Genomic DNA, 20,615 nt, shown 5'->3' with positions numbered 1-20,615 from the left:
CTGAACAAAGGATACATAAAGAAAAAGAGGACTTGAATAATATTAAAAGTGAACTGGACCTAACAAATTTAGAGAGCATTACACTCCAAAACAGCAAGATACACATTATATGTTGAGTCACAAGACAGTTCTCAATAACTTTTTAAAAATTGGAATTATAGCAAAGACCTTCTCTGATCATAGTGGAATGAAGCTGGAAATCAATAATGGATGGAAAAAGGGAAAATTAATAAATATATGGAAATTAACTAACATACTCTTAAATAATCAGTGGGTGAAAGAAGAAATTGAAAGGTAATTCAACAAATATCTTGAGATGAATGAAGATGAGAACCCAGCATCTAAATACCTATGTGATATACCACAAAGGCAGTGATGAGAGGGAAATTTATAGTCCTCAATGCTTACATTTAAAAAGTTGAAAGAGCTAAAACTGAAGATTTTATTGTACACCTGGAAGCATTAGAAAAAAGAACAGCAAACTAATCCCAAACCAAGACAAAGAAAATAAATAGTAAAGATCAGAGCAGAAATAAATGAAATCAAGAAAATAAAATTTAAAAAAAATAGAGAATCAACAATCTGAAAGTTGGTTCTTTGAGAAGATCAACAAAATCAACAATCCCTTAGCTATACTGACAAAGGAAAAAAGAGAGAAGATGCAAATAAATAAAATCAGAAATGAGAGGGGGGAACCTTACCACTGACCCTGCAGAAATGATAGAGATCATAAGAGGATACTATGAATAACTACACACACACACAAAGCAGACAATGTAGATGAGATGGACAAGTTCCCAAAACACAAGAACAACCTACACTGACCCTAGAAGAAACAGAAGATCTCAACAAACCAATCACAAGTAAAGAGATTGAAACAAAAACCTCCCAAAGATGAAAATCCCAGGACCAGATGGCTTCACAGGTGAATTTTGCCTCTCGCTCAAAGATGATCTAATACCAATTTTGCTCAAACTCTTCTGAAAAATTGAACAGGAAAGAACACTACCAAACTCATTCTATGGAGCCAACCTCAGCAGATAAAGATACTACAAAAAAATAAAATTACAGATCAATATCTCTAATGAATATGCAACTCAACAAAATGCTTACACACAGAATCCAGAAGCACATCAAAAGAATTACACACTATGATCAATTGGGCTTTATTCCAGGTATGCAAGGATGGTTCAACACAGGAAAGTCAATTAGTGCACAAAAACACTTTAATAAATTGAAGAAAAAAAATCACATGATCCTCTCGATTGATGCAGAAAAGGCATTCAACAAAATATAGCACCCTTGTTTGATAAAAACACTCCAAAAGATAGGAATAGAAGGAAACTTTCTCAATGTGGCAATGTGTATATATGAAAAGCCTACAGCTAGCATTGTACTTAATGGTGAAAGACTGAAAGCTTTCTGACTGAGATCAGGAACAATTTAAGGATGCCCACTGTTATCACTGTTATTCAATATTGTGCTAGAAGTTCTAGCTAGAGCAAATAGGCTAGATAAATAAAAAGCACCCATATAGGAAAGGAAAAAGTAGAACTTTCACAATTTGCTGATGATATGATGCTATATCCAGAAAATTCCAAAAAATCACAACAAAGCTCTAGATGAGTGTAGAAAGTGGCAGGATACAAGATTAATACACAAAAATCAAGAGTGTTTCTATACACTACTGATGTGCAATTTGAGGAAGAAATTTTAAAAATTCCATTTATAACAGAGACTAAAAGAATCAGCATGATACAGGCATAAAGACAGATTGACCAGTTGAACCAAATTTAGAATTCAAAAATACAACTACAGTGATTTTTGACAAGGCTGTCAAGTGCTCCTCACTGGGCCAGAACAATCAACTCGACAAATGGTGCTGGCAGAAATGATATTCATATCCAACAGAAAGAAGAGGACCCCTATCTCACAATTTATACAAAAATTAACTCAAAATGGATGAAGGACCTAAATATAAAAGCTACAACCATAAAACTCCTAGAAAAAAAATGTAGGGAAACATCTTTAAAATCTTGTGTTAAGTGGTAGTTTCTTAAACCTTACACCCAAAGCAAGAGCAGCAAAAGAAAAAATAGATAAATAGGACCTCGACATTAAACACTTTTGCACCTCAGAGGACTTTGTCAAAAGGATGAAAAGGCAGCTGACTCAATGGGAGAAAATATTTGGAAATCACATATCTAATCCATGTTTAATATCCATGATACATAAATAGATATGAAACTCAACACTGAAAAGACAAACTACCCAATTAAAAAATGGGTATAAGATTTGAATAGACATCTGTCCAAAGAAGAAATACAAATGGTGAAAAAAAACCACTTGAAAAAATGTTCATCATCACTAGTGATTAATGCAAATCAAAACTACAATGAGATATCATTTCATACCTATTAGAATGGTCACTATTAAAAAGTCTGAAAACTACAATTGTTGGAAAGGATATGGAGGGATAGGAACAGTTATTCACTGTTGGTAGGAATATAGAATGATAAGTTACTGTGGAGTATTGTTTGGCAATTCCTAAGGAAGCTGAACATAGACTTGCCATGTGACCTGGAAATACCACCACTAGGTATATACCTAGAAGAACTGAGAGCAGTGACATGAATAGACATTTACACACTGAATTCATAGCAGCTTTATTCACAATTGCCAAAAGATGGAAACAACCCAGGTGTCCATCAATTGATGAATGGATAAACAAATTGTGGTATATACACACAATGAAATAGTATGCAGCTGTAAGAAGAAAGGGAGTAATGAAGCATAGGATAGCATGAATGAACCTGGATGACATTATGTTGAGTGACACAGAAGCCAGTCACAAAAGGACAAATACTGAATGACTGTGCTATTATGAACTAAATATATTGCATAAACTCATGGAGTTAATATATTAGAATATAGGTCACCAGAAAATAGAATGAGGGTAGAGAATGAAATCTAAGGGTTAATCTACAGAATTGGTAAAAAGGTTGTTTGTAAATCTTGGGAAATGACTACAAATGATGAAAGCATTTCATAGTGTTTGTAACAGAACAATTATATGTATGATAAATTGTTGAAAGGGAATATCTAAGGCCATGTATAGTACTAGAAGGAAAGCTAAAAAGTATATCATGGGACTGTATAGCATAGTGAAACCTCATGTGAAATACGAATAGGGTACTATTGCATATATATGATTGTTTTTACAAAATATAAATACAAATAAACTAGAAAGATGGAAACAATAGAAGTTATGTATGGCAGGGGAAGCATAAAGAGATTGAGAGGTGAGTTTTTTTGCTTGTTTGTGTTTATTATTATTGTTGTTGGAATAATGAAAATGCTCTAATGATTGAAGTGATGAATGCATACTAATTGGTATATGATTATACCAATTATCACTGATTGTATACTTTAGATGATTTATGCTTATTAATATGTATCAATAAAATTGATTTAAAATTTTAAAAAAAATTTGTGATCAGTGATCAGACTGCACATCCCTGGATCTTGGGGAACTGGGTTTCTATACCCCACCCTGGGTCCAGCAAGTGACACTAGGTGATGGGGTTGAAAACCTCACTTTCCAGTAGCTATTGCACATAGAGTGCAATTAAACAGCCTCTTCCTTCCAATCTTTCCTGAATGTTGCACAGTGTTCTACTATACTTTGGAGTTTCAGAATAGTTGATTCAGACAGTTTCTGCCTGTGTAACAGTTGTTCTGGTGGAGGGACTGATTCCTGAAACTTTTGCTTCACAATCTTCCTGTAATCCTCCTCCCGGATTTTAAAAAATGACAGTGTCACCTCATGTTTGCTGTTTTTTTTTCCTTCCAGGTGTTGATGGCATGATCTACTGATTGAGAACATTCACTTGCAGACAGACTACCTGTGCTCAAATTCTAGACCCCTGTGGGATCCTCATTTGCAAATGTGGATATTTTCACCTAGGTCGTAGTGTTATTATTAGGATTAAAGAAAATAGCCTATCTAAAACAAATGGAAGAATGCTGGCACATTACATATGAATGTTACATACGTGCTAGACACTATTATCATTATTTTATTACTACCACCATCAATATTTCTTGTACTTACTTAGGAAAAATTATAGAGAGATTTAGCAAATTCACATTAGGCCTGGAAGGGTTGATCTTCCAGGATCCATGCCCCTCTTCCTTGCTGTCAAGTCACCCTCAGATGCCAAAGGGATATGCCTGACAAGCCTCAGCTAATTATGTAACTATACCTTTCCTGTATTTGGCTTGTTTACACAATGCGTATGAAGCAGCTATATCCAGTGTGATTTTTTAAGGAAATTTTGTTGGACTATGGGGGGAGGTTTCTTCCATGATTAAATAAATTATACATGATATCACTTTATTAAAGTCATAATTCTGCTTCATGAGCTGTCATATTACCAGCACAAGCAGGTTCCTTTGGGAATTTAGAATAGCATAGCAGTGTCTCCACTGTAAAATCTACAAAACATTAAATTATCTACAGTGGGGCTTCTTTTGATGTGTTGTGAGGTAAGCATGAACCTATATGTTCCCCAGGTGCGTAACCAGTTGTCAATAAAATTTTGGGTTTATCTGAACCATCAGTAATGGAGTAATTTACTATTTTTCTTCTTCTTTTTAAATAACTTTATTGAGATAAAATTCATGTACCATAAAAAAGATGAATCTTTTAAAAAGTGTGTAATGCATTGGTTTCTAGCATATTCACCCATTTGCACATCAGTCACCACTAACTTAATTCCAGTATATTTCAACACCCCAAAAAGCAGCCCCATACCTATTAGTAGTCACTACCTATTCCTCTCTCTGTATCCCCTGGCAACCATCGATCTATTTTCTGTCTCTATGGATTTGTTATTCTGGATATTTCATATAAATATAATAATACAATATTTAGCCTTTTGTGTTCATCTTTTCACTGAACATAATGTTTTCAAGTTAATCCATGTTGTAGCATGTACCCAGAATTTCACTGATTTGTGTGATCAAATAATACAGATATACAACATTTAAAAAACCAGTTGGTGGCCATTTGGATTGTCCCTTACTTATTTTTAAAATTTTTTAAACTTTTTATTGTAGAAACATATGTACAACTCAAAACTTCCCATTTTAACCACTTACAAGTGTACAATTCAGTTAATTAATTACATTCACATTATAATATGGTCACCAATATCCACTATTCCTACTTTTACATCACCTCAAACAGAAACTCTGTACCCAGTAATATCTCCCTCTGCCCCATCACCCCCAGCTCCTGGTTCCTGTAATACACTACTTATCTCTAGAAATTTTGCTTCTTCGTTATAAGCTAGATCTTACAACATTTGTGTGCTTTAATTCACTCAAAATGCTATCTTCAAAGTTCATACATGTTGAGACATGCATCAGAATTTATTTGCTTATGTCTGAATAATAATTCAGTATATGTATATACTACATTTTGTTTATCCATTCATTGGCTGATGGACACTTGGGCTGATTCCATCTTTTGGCAATTGTAAATAAAGCCACTATGAACATTGGTATGCAAATGTCCGTTTGCATAACTGATAAGTAAAATAGTTTCAATTTCCATTGATTTAGTAAATAAAATATTAATGTTTTATATTTTGATAATTTATAAACCTTCTATAAATTATGTATCATATGCTTTCATCATATACAGTATTTTTTCCACTCAATCAGTAAGTAAATATTTGTTTAACCCATAATATCAATTCCTACCACACTCTACTATAATTCAATTCAGACTAACAAACAATGAGAAAGGTCATCAAACATATGTGCCATTGTGGGACAAAACATGCTTGATTTTTATTTTCATTTTATTCTGAGTTCTGGACACAGAGTAATCGCTACTGTCAAATAGTTGCAATGACCTGTCATAATCCAAAGTTTATTTTCTATTTGCCTGCAATGATTTCAAAACTACCTGTGAACATTTACGGGGCTAACTCACCACCGCAGATTGTTGCAACATGAGATTACTTCTATTCCCATTCTTTCCTTTTATATCATCTACATAAGACAGAAAATCCTGGAAACCTCACTTTTTTTTCTTGGTTGCAGCTTTTTGTGTTGTGTTCATGCTCTAATTTTTGTCAGTTTAGACTTTAACTTGGAAATTTTTCAGTCTTTTTAGGCTGATCTGTGATATTTGCACCACAATGCTTTCCAATGGTTATGTAGATTTTATTTCTCTTTCATAAAATCAATGGGATTGCATATTTTTAAGATGTCCCCAACAGAAGAAGCCCCCTATTGACAAACCACTAATGTAGGGTCTTAAACTTGACTCTTGGAGTTCAGTAGAACCCTGCTAACCATTTTTGCAGCCTGACTATTGAGTGCTTGAAATGTGGCTAGAGTAATATGTTGAAATAACATTCTTCATGTATGTGAAATATAATATATTCCTAAAATTCATTTCACCTACTTTTCACTTTTTTGTCACTAGAAAATTTGAACTCACACGTGGCCCTACTGTCAATGGGACAAGCACTGCACTAGAATATCAGGCTGTGCCTTTGTTAGAGGGATAGCCTAGAGAGAGCAGTGAGGGGACAGGAGCCTTGATCTGATCCAAGGGCTTTGGAGAGATGCCAGAATTCCCAGCATAAATGAGGGTGGCCTAAATTAGCTGAGGGTAGCCACTGATAGACAGCCACAAGGTGACTTCAGACACACAGATGCAAGAAAGTAGAGTCTGTGATCATGAAAGAACTTGGAAGCAGGTTCTTCCCCAGATTCGCAGGATGAGAGTGCACCCTAGCTCAGCTGTTTCCTTAAGCGAGACGGTGAACAGAAAGCTCAGTAAAGCCACCTGGAATTCTGACCTCAAAACTGAGAGATAAGAAATAGGTGATGATTTAATCCAATAAGTTTGTGGTAACTTCTTACACAGCTATAGAAAGCTAATAAAGATTTCAGTACCAAAAGCTGGGTGTTGCCATGACAAATAACTAAAAATGTGTAATATCTTCAGAAGCAAGCAGTAAAAGAGGGTAAAACAAGTTTAAGAATTTTAGGAACATAGTAGAAAAAGTCCTCACTGCATTGAATCGAATTTTGGTAGAAATATGGTGATTGGGAATGCTGCTGGTGAAAAAGAAGGAAACAGAAAACAGTGATACTGAAAGAAGGAAAAACCTAAGTGGAATAGTCTCCTGAAGTTACATATAAAGTAGAACTTGTTAGCAATAAACTAGAATATTTAGCTGGGGACATTTCAGAGCAAAGTGTTTAAAGTTTCTTTTTGCTGCCTATAGTAAAATAAGAGAGGGAGAAATTAAGGGAGGAATTGTCGAAGAGAAAGAAATCAGGACTATATGATTTGGAGAAATGGTCAGCCTCTCCAGAGGGCAAAAAGAAGCTAAAATTATGATACTGCTTCTAAAAGTGTGGCAAAGAGAAAAAGGTTGTGACTGTAAAACACTTTGATTAAACATTGGAAATGTCAAAGACCAGAGTAGATATTCACAACAGAGTAAGGATGTGACTCACGAGTCCCTTCAATCAAACTAGATAGTATCTAGGAAGTTTGTGGTCATTTGTTATGAAGCAAGAGAAACTAACACAATTGTAACGTTTATAAGATGCATGAAATCTCTGCTGTACCACTGGTAAACCTTTTGAAAAACTAATGGAAGGAATGGCCCCTCATCCCACAAACATGTACAGACCTACATACAGCCAGAAATTTTTATCTATCTCAAGCAACAAATGAACTCCTTAGAGCTCGTTGTGGGTCTCAGATTAGTAATGAGCTGGAGGTGGCTGAGCATATCTACTTCCTAGTTTTCTTAAACTGCAGTGTTTAAGTATGCTCAATAGGGGAGGACAGCACTCTCCAATGCAAAGGGCCTAAGCATGAGAAAGAATCAGCCACTTACCTCAGCAATTTATTTGGTTTCCTTCCATCTGGGTGTTCTACAGCCTGGCTGGCTATCACATCGAAGAAGATTGAGTGCAGATTAAATCACTTAGTTTACTGAGAAGCCAGTGATGTCTGGTCAGTAAAAATTTTAGTTATTTGCAGGAAAACCAAGGTCATTCAGTCACAAAACCAGACCATCAGGCAAACATATGGGGACCGGATAAGAGCAGAGTATAAGGCGGCTCCTTATCAAGCGTGTCACTATGTGCAACATCGTGAAGACCGCTGAAAACAGGCTTCTTTTTTGGCCTGTAGCAGCATGAAGACCCTTAGTAAGAAGGTATGCAGAAAATTTCACTCTCTCTGGGTCTCCAATGAGCACCATTTGTTAGAAAAAAAAGAAATATGTAGAAAAGATTGTCAGGCAGGGAGAAGAAAGATGTGCCAATTAAGGGGGGAGAAAAGGAAAGGGTAATGACTAGGAGGTAGATCACATTCTCCAGTGGATGAAGTGGTGCTAGAGAGTCCTCTGGACATGTCTGGAGCAAAATGGGAGAGCTGGTGAAGTCGACATCCCCAACCACTAGTCTGTCTCCTGCATTTCAAGGAATGACCAAGGGGCCTCTGGAGAAATAGATTTCACCTAGTGGTTGCCTCACTGAGCTGAATTTTAATGCAAATCCGGTCATAATCTCAAAAGATTTATTGAAGGTAGGATTAAGTTACCAAATTTTCTAAGGAAAAAAACCCCACAATTTTGGGAGAAAAATGAAGGACTTGTTCTATGAGGCAAAGTGCTGTTTATAGAAGAAAACATCATGACAAACACAAACAAGAGTTTGGCAAAACAGAAAAGATTAGAAACGAATATGAGAAGGACACAGGGGCCATATGAAGGGGTTCCCGCTGGACAAATCTGAGAAAGTTTAAGCCTCAAAAATATTCATACTGATTATTGCCTGCTGGATAAAGACAGTATCCAGGAATTTAAATAGGTATACATATATAAAAAAAGGAGAAAACTATTCCTTCCTATAAAATGTCAACTGATAAATGCAGAAGGAATATGAGATTTAAAATATCACTATTAGGCAATCACGATAATAACTGACTTAGGCAAAGGCCATAAATATATGCTAGACCTATTAGGTGAAGGTTTGAGAATGAGGAGATTTACAGCTGAAAAGTAAGTCGTCATAAGACATTTATCAATAGAAATAGTAAAAGGGTGACCTTGTGGTAGAGAAATTTAAAGTCCCCTCCTTACTTATTAACATCACTAGGAATAGGACTATGTGAGAGCATGTAGCTTCTGGTCTGATACACTGAGAAGAACTCAGCATCCATTCTGTGGTACTGTTGCTTACTCATAAGGAAACAGAGGAAATTTCCAAAAAAAAAATTGTTCTAAACTCTTCCAATATGCCATTTTTGTGAAATACAATGTTAAAGAACTGTTCAAGATTAAGTGAGACGAAACAGAAACAGCAACAGAATGCAATGCATGATAGTGGATTTTCTTTTGCTATAATAGGTGTTTATTTGGAAAATTGGTAAAATATGAATATGTTTTGGTGAATACTTGATAAAATATGAATGATAATTGGTAAATTATTATTTACCAATAATAATAAGGAACAAAGGAAAAGAATCACAACAGCAAAACTGTGAGTTGAAAGTGCCAGCTGCTAGTAATAATTGGTAAAATATGAATAAGCTCCACAGATTAAATGCTAGCATTTTATCAATGTTAATTTCTTGGCTTTGATAAGTATTCTGAGATTATATAAAATAATTATAATAATTATAAAATAATTCCTTGTTGTGGAACATACAGTGATGTATTCAGGAGTAAAGGGGAACCTTAACTGCCATTTACCCAATAGTTCAGGAAAAACTATGTATGTGCAGCTATCATCAATCTCTATATTTATCAGAGATAAGGATAGAGCAAATGTAGTAAAATTTTAACACTCTGGGAAATAGATTAAGGGTTGTCTGGGAATACTTTTATAATTCTTGCAACTTTTCCCAAAGTCTTATCACATTATCTGGTCCATATTGCAGCAGACACACTGACCAGGCACTGAACTGAGAGGGCTGCCAAAGAGTGCCATCTGCTGGCAGACCCAGGAAGTGCACATGAGGAAATTAAAAGTAAAAAAAAAAAAAGGGTAAATAGGTAAGAGAGGTTTTTTCTGGCCTTTAAATCCTCCCTCCCCAAAGCCCTATAGAGCGGATCTGCATCCCATTACTGGGTCTAGAGCCCAGTTTTGAGTGACTAACAGGGGCAATCCTAAAGATCCAGAACAGTTTGAAGCAAGAATCAAAGAACAGCAGTAACACACAGCCTCCTGCCGTAAATCCCTACGAGAGAAATTGAGAATCTGAGTAAACTCACCATCTTAATCAGATGCCTAGACGTTATTAAAAAATTATGAGCCATACTAAGAAAATGGAAGACATGGCCTAAGAAAAGGAATATATCAAAGACCTGGAAGAGACACAGGATTTGAGACACCTAAGTAACGAGATGCACACAAATTTCCAAAATCAAAAATTAATGAGTTGAAAGACAATATGGCTAAAGAGATAAATTACATCAAGAAGACAGGAAACAAAAAGAAGAATTTGAAAACCTGAATAGAAAACTAACAGAGCTCATGGGAATGAAAGACACGATAGGTGAGTTAAAAAACACATTGGTGGGGGGGGGGGAGTGGGATATATGGGAACATCTTAAAAATTTTAATGTAACATTTTGTGTGATCTATGTATCTTAAAAAGACAAAAAATAAGTGAAAATTAAAAAAAAAAACAAAAAACCCCAACATATTAGAGGCATACAACTGCAGATGTGAAATGACAGAAAAAGAATAAGTGATACCAAAAACAGACAGTGGAAATTGAAGAGAGAAAAGAACAGAAAGAGAAAAGAATGAGAAAAATTGAGTAGGGGCTCAGGGAGTTGAATGGTAACATGAAATGCAACAACATATGTGCCATGGGAGTTCCAGAAGAAGAGTAGAGAAAAGAGGCAGAAAGAGTACTTGAGGAAATAATAGCTGAAAATTTCCCAACTCTCATGAAAGAAATGAACCTACATGTCCAAAAAGCACAGTGTATCCCAATCAGAATAAATCTGAACAGATATACTCTAAGACACATACTACTGAAAATGTCAAATGCCAAAGAGAAAATTCTGACAGCAGCAAGGGAGAAGTAAACCATTACACACAAGGGATGTCCAGTAAGACTTAGTGCAGATTTCTCATCAGAAACTATGGAGGCGAGAAGACAGTGGCATGATACAATTAGGATACTGAAAGATAAAAATGGACAGCCAAGAATTCTTGATCCTGCAAAATTGTTCTTCAGGTATGAGGGTGAGTTTAAAATATTCACAAACAGAAACTAAGAGTTCATAAAAAAGATTCTAGCATTGCAGGAAATATTAAAGGAAGCCCTAGAGCCTGAAAAAAAAAAAAAAAGCAGAGAGAGGCTTGGAAGAGAGTATAGAAGAAAGAATAGCTGAAAAGACAACAAAAAGTGAAAAAAGACAGATAAAAATAAGATGCAATATATGAAAACCAAGGGATAAAATCGTGGCAGTAAAGAATGCATTTATAGTAATGTTGAATATGTATGAATGGATTATCAAAAGATACAGACTGACAGAACGGATAAAAAAAACATGAACCATCCATATGCTGCCTACAGGAGATTCATCTTAGACCAGGGATACAAACCAGCTGAAAGTAAAATGTGAGAAAAGGACACTCCATGCAAATAGCACCAAAAATGAGCAGGGGTAGCTATACTAATAGTGGACAAAACAGACTTTAAATGTAAAAAAGTTACAAGAGATACAGAAGGCCATTATATAGTAATCAAAGGGACAATCCACCTGGAAGAAATAACACTCATAAATATCTATGTACCTAATCAGAATACTCCAAAACACATGAGGAAAACTCGGGCAAAACTGAAGTATAGATACTTCTGTAATAATAGTTGGAGACTTCAACACACCACTCACATCATTAGATAGAACAATTAGACAGAAGACCAACAAGGAAACAAAGAGCTTGAACAATATGATAAATGAGTTAGACCTAACAGACATATACAGAACACTGTGCCTAAACCTGGTGGGTTATACATTCTTCACAAGTGCTCATGGATCTTTTTCCAGGATAGACCACATGTAAGGTCACAATGCAAGCCTCAATAAATATAAAGAGATTGAAATTATACAAAGTACCTTCTCAGATCATAATGGAATGAAACCGGAAATCAGTAATAGACAGGAAAGAGGTAAATTGGCAAATGTGTGGAGGCTGAACTACATACTCCTAAATAATCAGTGGGTCAAAGAAGAAAAGTAGGCGAAATTAGTAAATATATTGAGACAACTGAAAATGAGAATACAACTTATCAAAACTTATGAGATACAGCAAAGGCTGTTCTGAGAGGGAAATTGATAGCCCTAAATGTCTATACTTAAAAGAAGAGAAAGCTAAAATAAAAAATCTAAATGAAAAACTGGAGAAACTAGAAAAAGAACAAGAAACCACTCCCAAAGCAAGCAGAAGGAAAGAAACAATAAAAATTAGAGCAGGAATAAATGAAATTGAGTACAATATGACAATAAAGAAAATAAACAAGACCAAAAGCTGGCTCTTTGAGAAGATCAATAAAATGGACAAACCCCTAGCAAGACTAACAAAGGAAAAAAGGGAGAAAATATGCTTTTTACCAATCCTGTTTAAACTCTTCCAAAAACTGAAGAGGAGGGAAAATTACCCAACACATTTTATAAAGTCAACATCACCCTAATACCAAAGCCAGGTAAAGATACTAAAAGAAAAGAAAATTACAGACCAAGCTAATGAATATAGATGCAAAAACTCTAAACAAAATATTTGCAAATCAAATCCAACAACATATCAAAAGACTTATACATCACAACCAAGTGGGATTTATTCCTGGTATGCAAGGCTGGTTTAACATAAGAAAATAAATGAACTTAATGCACCACATTAACAAATTGAATGAAAAAAAAACAATGTATGATCATTTTGATCGATGGAGAAAAGGCACTGAACAAAATCCAACATCCTTTCTTGATAAAAACACTTCAAAAGACAGGAATAGAAGGAAATTCATCAATATGATAAAAGGCGTATATGAAAAACCCACAGTCAACATCATGCTCAATGGGGAAAGGTTTAAAGCTTTCCCTCTAAGATTGGGAAGAGGATGAGGATGCCTGCAGTCACCAATGTTATTCAACATTATGCCAGAAGTTCTAGCTAGAGCAATTAGGCAAGAAAGAAAAGTAATAAAAGGCATCCAAATAAGAATTGAAGAAGTAAAACTCTATTTGCAGATGACATGATCCTATATTTAGAATTAATGTCTACTTAAGCTACTTGAGTTAACAAATGAGTTCAGCAAGGTGGCAGATTAAAAGATCAACACACAAAAACAAGGGGTATTTCTGTACACTAGTATTGAACAATCTGAGGAGGAAATCAGGGGGAAAAATTCCATTAAAAATAGCTACAAAAAGTCTCCAATACTTAGGAATCAGTTTAACCAAAGAAGTACAGGCCCTAAATACAGAAAACTACAAAACAATGCTAAAAGAAATCAATGAGGACTTAAATAAATGGAAAAACATTCTGTGTTCATGGGTTAGAAGACTTAAATATCATGAAGATGTCAATCCTACCCAAACTGATTTATAGATTCAATGCAATACCAAGCAAAATTACAACAGCCTACTTTACAGAAATAGGGCCTCTACCAAATTCATTTGGAATGGAAAGTGCACCCAAATAGCCAAAAGCATTCTAAAAAAGAGGAGTCATGCAGAAAGAATTTCACTGTCTGACCTTAGAACATAGTACAGGGGAGCCGATGTGGCTCAGTGGTTGAGTGCTGGCTTCCCACATACAAGGACCCGGGCTGAATCCTTGGTTCCGGCACCTCAAAAAAAAAAAAGTGTAAAATTAAAAAAAAAACATACTACAAAGCTACAGTGGTCAAAACAGCATGGTGTTAGCATAAAATAGACATATTGATCAGTGGAGTAGAATTGAGAATTCAGAAATAAGCCCTCACATATGTGGCCAACTTGTTTTTGACATATCTATCAAAGCCATGTTAACAGGACAAAACAGTCTCTTCAATAAAAGTTGCTGGGAGAACTGAGTATTCAGAACCAAAAGAATGAAAGAGTTCTATAGTAGAATATAAGTAAGTCTACTCTAATCCATATTTCATTCTTCCATCCTGTGGTCTCTGGGATGGTGATGTCCACTCCACCTCTATATCAAGGGGGGGGCTTAGATCCCACATGGTTGGTGCATGTGATTCTCCAGCTTGCAGCTGTAGTCACTCTTGGTTCCCTGGTGTGGTGGTTGACCATCTTCACCTCCTTGTTAGGTGACCTGGGTAAAACCAACAAATTGGAGAGTAGGAGTTGCAACTCTGCTGAGGCTCAGGGCCCAGCTGGCACATGGCCAGTCCAGAGATTCAAGTATCCTGAGTATACACGAACCCCAGTGCCAACCACAGGTTCAGTAAAAGTGACAGAACAGGAATGTATAGAAAGTTCACATCTGAGTCCAACTCTATCACACTCAGGAACACAAATTCCAAAGTAGGGCCCACTGACAAGGCACTGAACTCCAGAGCCATGTGCCATAACCACAGAACCTGTGTATCTCTGTAGCCCCCAGGAGCACCATTACCTGGGGTTGTATCTACTTTGGCTGTCTCTGGGATCCTGCTGAGGTGTGCGTTAAGTGTGAACCCTCTGATGACCTTCTGTTTGTTTTTAAGACTCTTAGCCCTATAAACTCATTTGTCTTTACCATTTCCCCCATTTATTCAAGATCTTTTTCTAGATGCATCACCAGTTAGTGATTGGTAGTACTCCCTCGGCATCAGGGAGGTTCATCCCTGGGAGTCATGTCCAACACTGGAGGGAAGGTAATGCATTTACATGCTGAGTTTGGCTTAGAGAGTGGCCACATTTGAGCAACATGGAAGCTCTCAGGAGGTAACTCTTAGGCACCCTGCAGCTCCAGGCCTAGTTGAAATTTCAGGCACACAGGCTCATGAGCACAATCAAGGGCTCATCATTGGACCATCCTTCTTCATTGGTCTTTGTCCTTGTACTTGGGGGATTGTTGCTCTTTCATCAGGGAATTGACAGAGATCCCCTGGCTAGGAACTCAGTACTCCCTCAGTTGTCATTTGTAACTGTAACTACTATGAAAATACCCAATGAATATCCAAACATTTTTATATACCCTATATACATGTCCTGGAGAAATTCCTTCCAACCATGTGTCTCCCATCAATAACACCCCACACCAGTGTCCCTCCCCTGCCACAGTTGAACCCCTCTGTGGTCCAAAACTTCTTCAAAAATGAAGCCTAATATATTGCCAAATTCAATTAGTAGGAAAATGAAATAGTAATGATAGGTTTAAAGATTAGAAATAGAATACATACTAATTTAGAAAAACTGAAATAAAGTAAAAAATGAACTGGGGTATTAAAAAATGAAAAATATCATAAAACTTTATTCTTGACATTTTACCTTTCATCACTGTAATAGGTGTTGCCCTGTATGTACAGTGGCAAGGCAATTTTTTTTTCATTCCTTCCTCCGTGTCTGCATCCTTTTTTAAAAAAAAAGTTTTAATTTTGTCTTCAAAAAAGTTTTAGATCATAGTAAAGTCACAAGTACAATATAGGGAACTCCCATATATCAAACATCAAACCCTTTTCCCCCTTCCCCAGCAATGATCTTTGTACATATTGATGTTATATTTGCTGTAGCTGATGTACAGATATTGAAACATAGGTGCCAAACATGGTTTCATTTTGGTTTACATTATGGTTTATATTTCAGACTCTACTATTTTTTAAATTTTTAGTTACTTTATGGTTTACATTTTAGCCAATAGACTTTTATACATTTTTGGGAAATTTAACATATCCTATATCCATCATTGCATTGTCTTGTGGAACATTTTGATTGCCCCCCAGTTACCCTGCTTCCATCTATTCTATTCCTCTTTCCCCCTCCCCTCAGAGCCCACAGTGACAACCAAGCTTTACTGCTTGAAGGACCAGATTTACAGACACCTTGCAACAATGCTGAGGGCTTGACACACTAGACTGTCCTCCCCGACTGGGAGCCACCAATTCTTTGGAGAGATACATTTCCCTGTTTGAGAACATCAGGCCTCCCCAGGATGGGGGTACACTTTCCCACACATTGTATGGGTCTACACTCAATGTTATAAAACACTGTGACAAGATGTGCACTCACACAACCCCTAGAAGCCTGTCCCCGTGCCAGATGTCCCCCATTAAGCACCTTAAACAGGTAACCCTTCCTTATAATCTTTTCTAAAGTGTTTTCTCAACATTATAGTTTCAATCACATACCTGACAATCTCCCATGTTCATCTGTTCCCCCTTACTCTCTCCCCAATTCCTTGGGCCATCTAACCCATCCTTCCCACCCTAGCTCCCCATCAAGCCTGCAAAGCCCCATTATCCCTATGCCCCTGTCTTATCCCTTCCATGTACAATTACTAACTTCCACTTTATCATAGATTTCACTCATGTAGGTGTCAGCCCATGACCTTCCTCTCCCCTCCCCCCAATTTCCTGTAAGCCTATTATCCAGTCTCTGGCTGAAGCAACTTGGTTTTCTTATTTCAAAGCAGAGAGGTCGTGTAGTAGTTGTCCTTCAATGCCTGGCTTGCTTCACTCAATATAAGGTCCTCAAGATTCGTCCATGTTATCCCATGTGTTTGTACTGTATTCCTTCTTATAGTGGAGTAGTATTACATTGTATGCATATACCACATTTTGTTTATCCATTCATCTGTTGATGGGCATTTGGGTTGATTCTAACTTTTGGCAATAGTGAATAATGCCGCTATGAACATTGGTGTGCATGTATCCATTTGTGTCCTTGTTTTCAGTTCTTCTGGGTATATATCCAGCAGTGGAATTCCTGGGTCATATGGCAAATCTATAGCTGGCTTTCTGAGAAATTGCCAAACTGTCCTCCAGAATGGCTGGATCCTTCTGCTTTCCCACCAGCAGTGGATGAGTGTTCCCATTCCTCCACATTCTCTCCAACACTTGTAGTTTTTTTTAATAGCCATCAGTCCTATGGGAGTAAGATGGTATCTCATTGTAGTTTTGACTTGCATTTCCATAATAGCTAGTAATTTTGAGCATCTTTTCATGTGGTTTTTAGCCATTTGTGTTTCCTCTTTGGAGAAGTGCCTGTTCAAATCTCTTGCCCATTTTTTAAAATGTTTTTTTTTTTTGTCTTTTCATTTTCAAGATATAGGATTTCTTTGTATATGCAGGATATTAGTCTATCAGATAAATGGTTACCAAATATTTTCTCCCATTGGGTAGGCTGTCTTTTCACTTTCTTGACAAACTCCTTTGATGTACAAAAGACTTTAATTTTGAGGAGGTCCCATTTATCTGTTTGTTCTTTTGCTGCTCATGCTTTGGGTGTGAAGTTCATGAAGCCATTTTCTATTAAAAGTTTCTGTAGATGCTTCCATACATTGTTTTCCAAGGTCTTTGTGGTCTTGGCTCTTAAATTTAGGTCTTTGATCCATCTTGAGTTGATTTTTGTATAAGGGGTGAGATGGTAATCCTCTTGCTGAGGGAAGGGAGGGGGAAGAAGAGATGTGATGTGGGGGCATTTTCAGGACTTGGAGTTGTCCTAAATGATATTTCAGGGTCAGATGCTGGACATTATATATCCTGCCATAACTCACTGAATGTACTGGAAGAGAGTGTAAACTACAATGTAAACTATTATCCATGCAGTGCAGCAGTGTTCCAAGATGTATTCACAAATGCAATGAATGTGCCACAATGATGAAAGAGGTTGTTGATGTGGGAGGAGTGGGGTGGGGTGGGTGTGGGGTATATGGGAACCTCATATTTTTTAATGTAACATTTTTTGAGATCTATGTATCTTCCAAAAAATACAATAAAGAAAAAACACAAAAAATAAATAAATCATATTACCTAGCTTTAGTGGTAAAAACAGCATGGTACTGGCATAAAGACAGACACGCAGACTAATAGAACCAAATTTATGGTTCAGAAACAGGCCCTCACATATACGGTGACTTTTGACTAGCCTGTGAATGTACACACCTCATGCAGAACAGTCCATTTAACAAATGGTGCTGAAAGAACTGGATATCCATAGCCAAAAGATGGAAAGAGGACCCCTATCTCACATCTTATCCAAAAACTAACTCACAATGGATCAAAAACCTAAAAATAAAAGCAAGAACCATAAAACTTCTAGAATTGTAGGAAAATATCTTCAAGACCTGGTGGTAGGCGGTGGATTCTTAAAGGAGATAAGAGGAGGAACTGAGATGGACTACTGATGTTTAAAGTATGTAGAAGTTTTAATTAGCTTTACTGTAAAAGTGTGGAAATGTATACAGTGGATGGTAACACATAGTAACAGTTAGTTTATAAATGGGGATGTGGCTGAAAGTGTTAGTCTAGGTATGTAAATGCCAACTAACAAATACTAGAGAATAATCTGGAAATTGAATAGCACAGTAAACCAAGAGGTGGATGAGAATTGTGGTTGATGGTACAGATGCAAGAATGTCCTTTGTGAGCTGGAGCAAACGTACATCACTACTGCAGGGTGGTGGGAATGCGGAGAAGCATGGGAAAAATACAGCTGGAGCGACCTATGGACTATGGTTAGCAGTAATAATATTCTTGCAACTATGCGAAAGATGTACTGTGTTGATAATGAGGCAGTATGGAAAATGTGAGCCAAATGTACACTATGGACATGGTAACAATTAGATGATATTATCTGTAGCAAATGTTCCAGTACATTGTGGTGTGTTGATGGAGGGGTGTTGTTTGAGAATTCTGCACATGTGCATGATTGTTTTATAAGTTTACAACTTCTATCTAAAAATATATATTTAAAAAATAGTAATAGGGTGGGTCAGGGGGAAAACACACCAAATGTAAGATAAGGACTATGATTAGTAGTAAGATTTTGACAATATTCTTTCATAATTTGTAACAAACACCTCATGACAAGACAAGGTGTTGGTGGAGGGTTGATGTAGGGGACCCCTGTATGATGTTATGCATGTTTGCTTTGTAAATTCACAACTTTTACTATACGCTTGTATGTTCATATACAAATGATATAAAGGTAATAATAGGGTTGGTTGGGGGAAAATACTTTGGTTAGCAGTAATATTTTGACAGTGGTCTTCAATCATTTGTTTAAAAGGTTTTAACAACAATGCAAGTTTTTGGTAGGATGAGTTATGAGAGTCCTGCATGATGTTATATATGTTTGTTTTATAAGTTCACAACTATTATTATATACTTATTGTTTATGTATGAGTGGTATACTTCAATAAATTTTTTAAAAAATGAAAGAGGACCCCTATCTCACTCCCTATGTAAGAATCAACTCAAAATAGATCAAAGACCTAAATGTAAAAGCCAAGACCATAGAAGTACTAGAAGAACATGTAGGGAAACATTTTAAAGACCCTGTGGTAGGGGGTGGTTTCTTGGACCTCACACCCACAGCATGAACAACAAAAGAAAAAATAAATGGGACCTCCTCAAAATTTTAACACTTTTGCACCTTAAAGGACTTTGTCAACAGGGTGAAAAGGTAGCTGGAATTCACATATCTGATAAGGGTTTAATATCCATGATATATAGGGAGATGCTACAACTCAATAAAAAGACAAATAACCCAATTAAAAAATGGGGAAAATACTTGAATAGACATTTGTCCAAAGAAGAAATACAAATGGCGGAAAAACACATGAAAAAATGTTCAACGCCTAGTGATTAGGGCAAATCAAAACTACAGTGAGATATAATTTCACAGCTATTAGAATGACCACTATTCAAAAGACAGAGATCTACAAGTGCTGGAGAGGATGTGGTGAGACAGGAACACTTATTCACTATTTGGTGGAATTGAAGAATAGTACAGCCACTGTGGAGGACTATTTGGCAATTCCTAAGAAAGATGAATATAGACTTGCCATGTGACCCAGCAATACCACTACTAAGTATACACCCAGAAGTATTAAGAGCAGTGACACAAACATCTACACACCGATGTTCATAGTGGAATTATTCATGGTTTCCAAAAGATGAAAACAACCCCGGTGCCCATCAACCAATGACTGGGTAGCAAACTGTAATGTATACACATAATGGGATATTATGCAGCTGTAAGAAGAAATGAAGTCATAAAGCATATTACAAAATGGATGAACTTGGAGGATGCTGAGTGAAGCAAGGCAGGCAGAAAAGGACAAATACCATATGATTGTGCTAATATGAACTAAATATTGTGAAATCCCATGTAGTTAATAACTTCCTGAGTCACTAGCAAATAGAATGAGGTTAGAGAATGGAAAGTTGAGTGTTAACTAGTGCAGAAATGATAAAAAGGATGTTTGGTAATCTTAGGAAATGAATTTAAAAAAATGAAAGCCCAACATAATGTCTGTAACTAGCAGTACTATTATGTGGGTATGAAAGGAGTTTACAGGGAAAGTCTAAGGTCATACATTCATCGCTAAAATGAAAGATAAAA

General features: G+C 36.3%; 1 protein-coding gene across 2 annotated transcripts in view; it reads right to left on the bottom strand.

The window, feature by feature from the left end:
* Positions 1-14,379, bottom strand: part of LOC101421612 (zinc finger protein 782-like) — a 43,021-nt gene extending 28,642 nt beyond the window's left edge. For both annotated transcript variants that reach the window (XM_071216612.1, XM_058301522.2), the window contains exon 1: positions 13,822-14,379. The gene's annotated coding sequence lies outside the window, so the exon portion shown is untranslated. The remainder of the gene's footprint in view (positions 1-13,821) is intronic.
* Between the last annotated feature and the right edge of the window lie 6,236 nt (positions 14,380-20,615).

This window comes from Dasypus novemcinctus, chromosome 8, assembly GCF_030445035.2.
Source record: "Dasypus novemcinctus isolate mDasNov1 chromosome 8, mDasNov1.1.hap2, whole genome shotgun sequence".
Taxonomy (NCBI): domain Eukaryota; kingdom Metazoa; phylum Chordata; class Mammalia; order Cingulata; family Dasypodidae; genus Dasypus; species Dasypus novemcinctus.
This window is presented reverse-complemented; position numbering and strand designations above follow the sequence as displayed.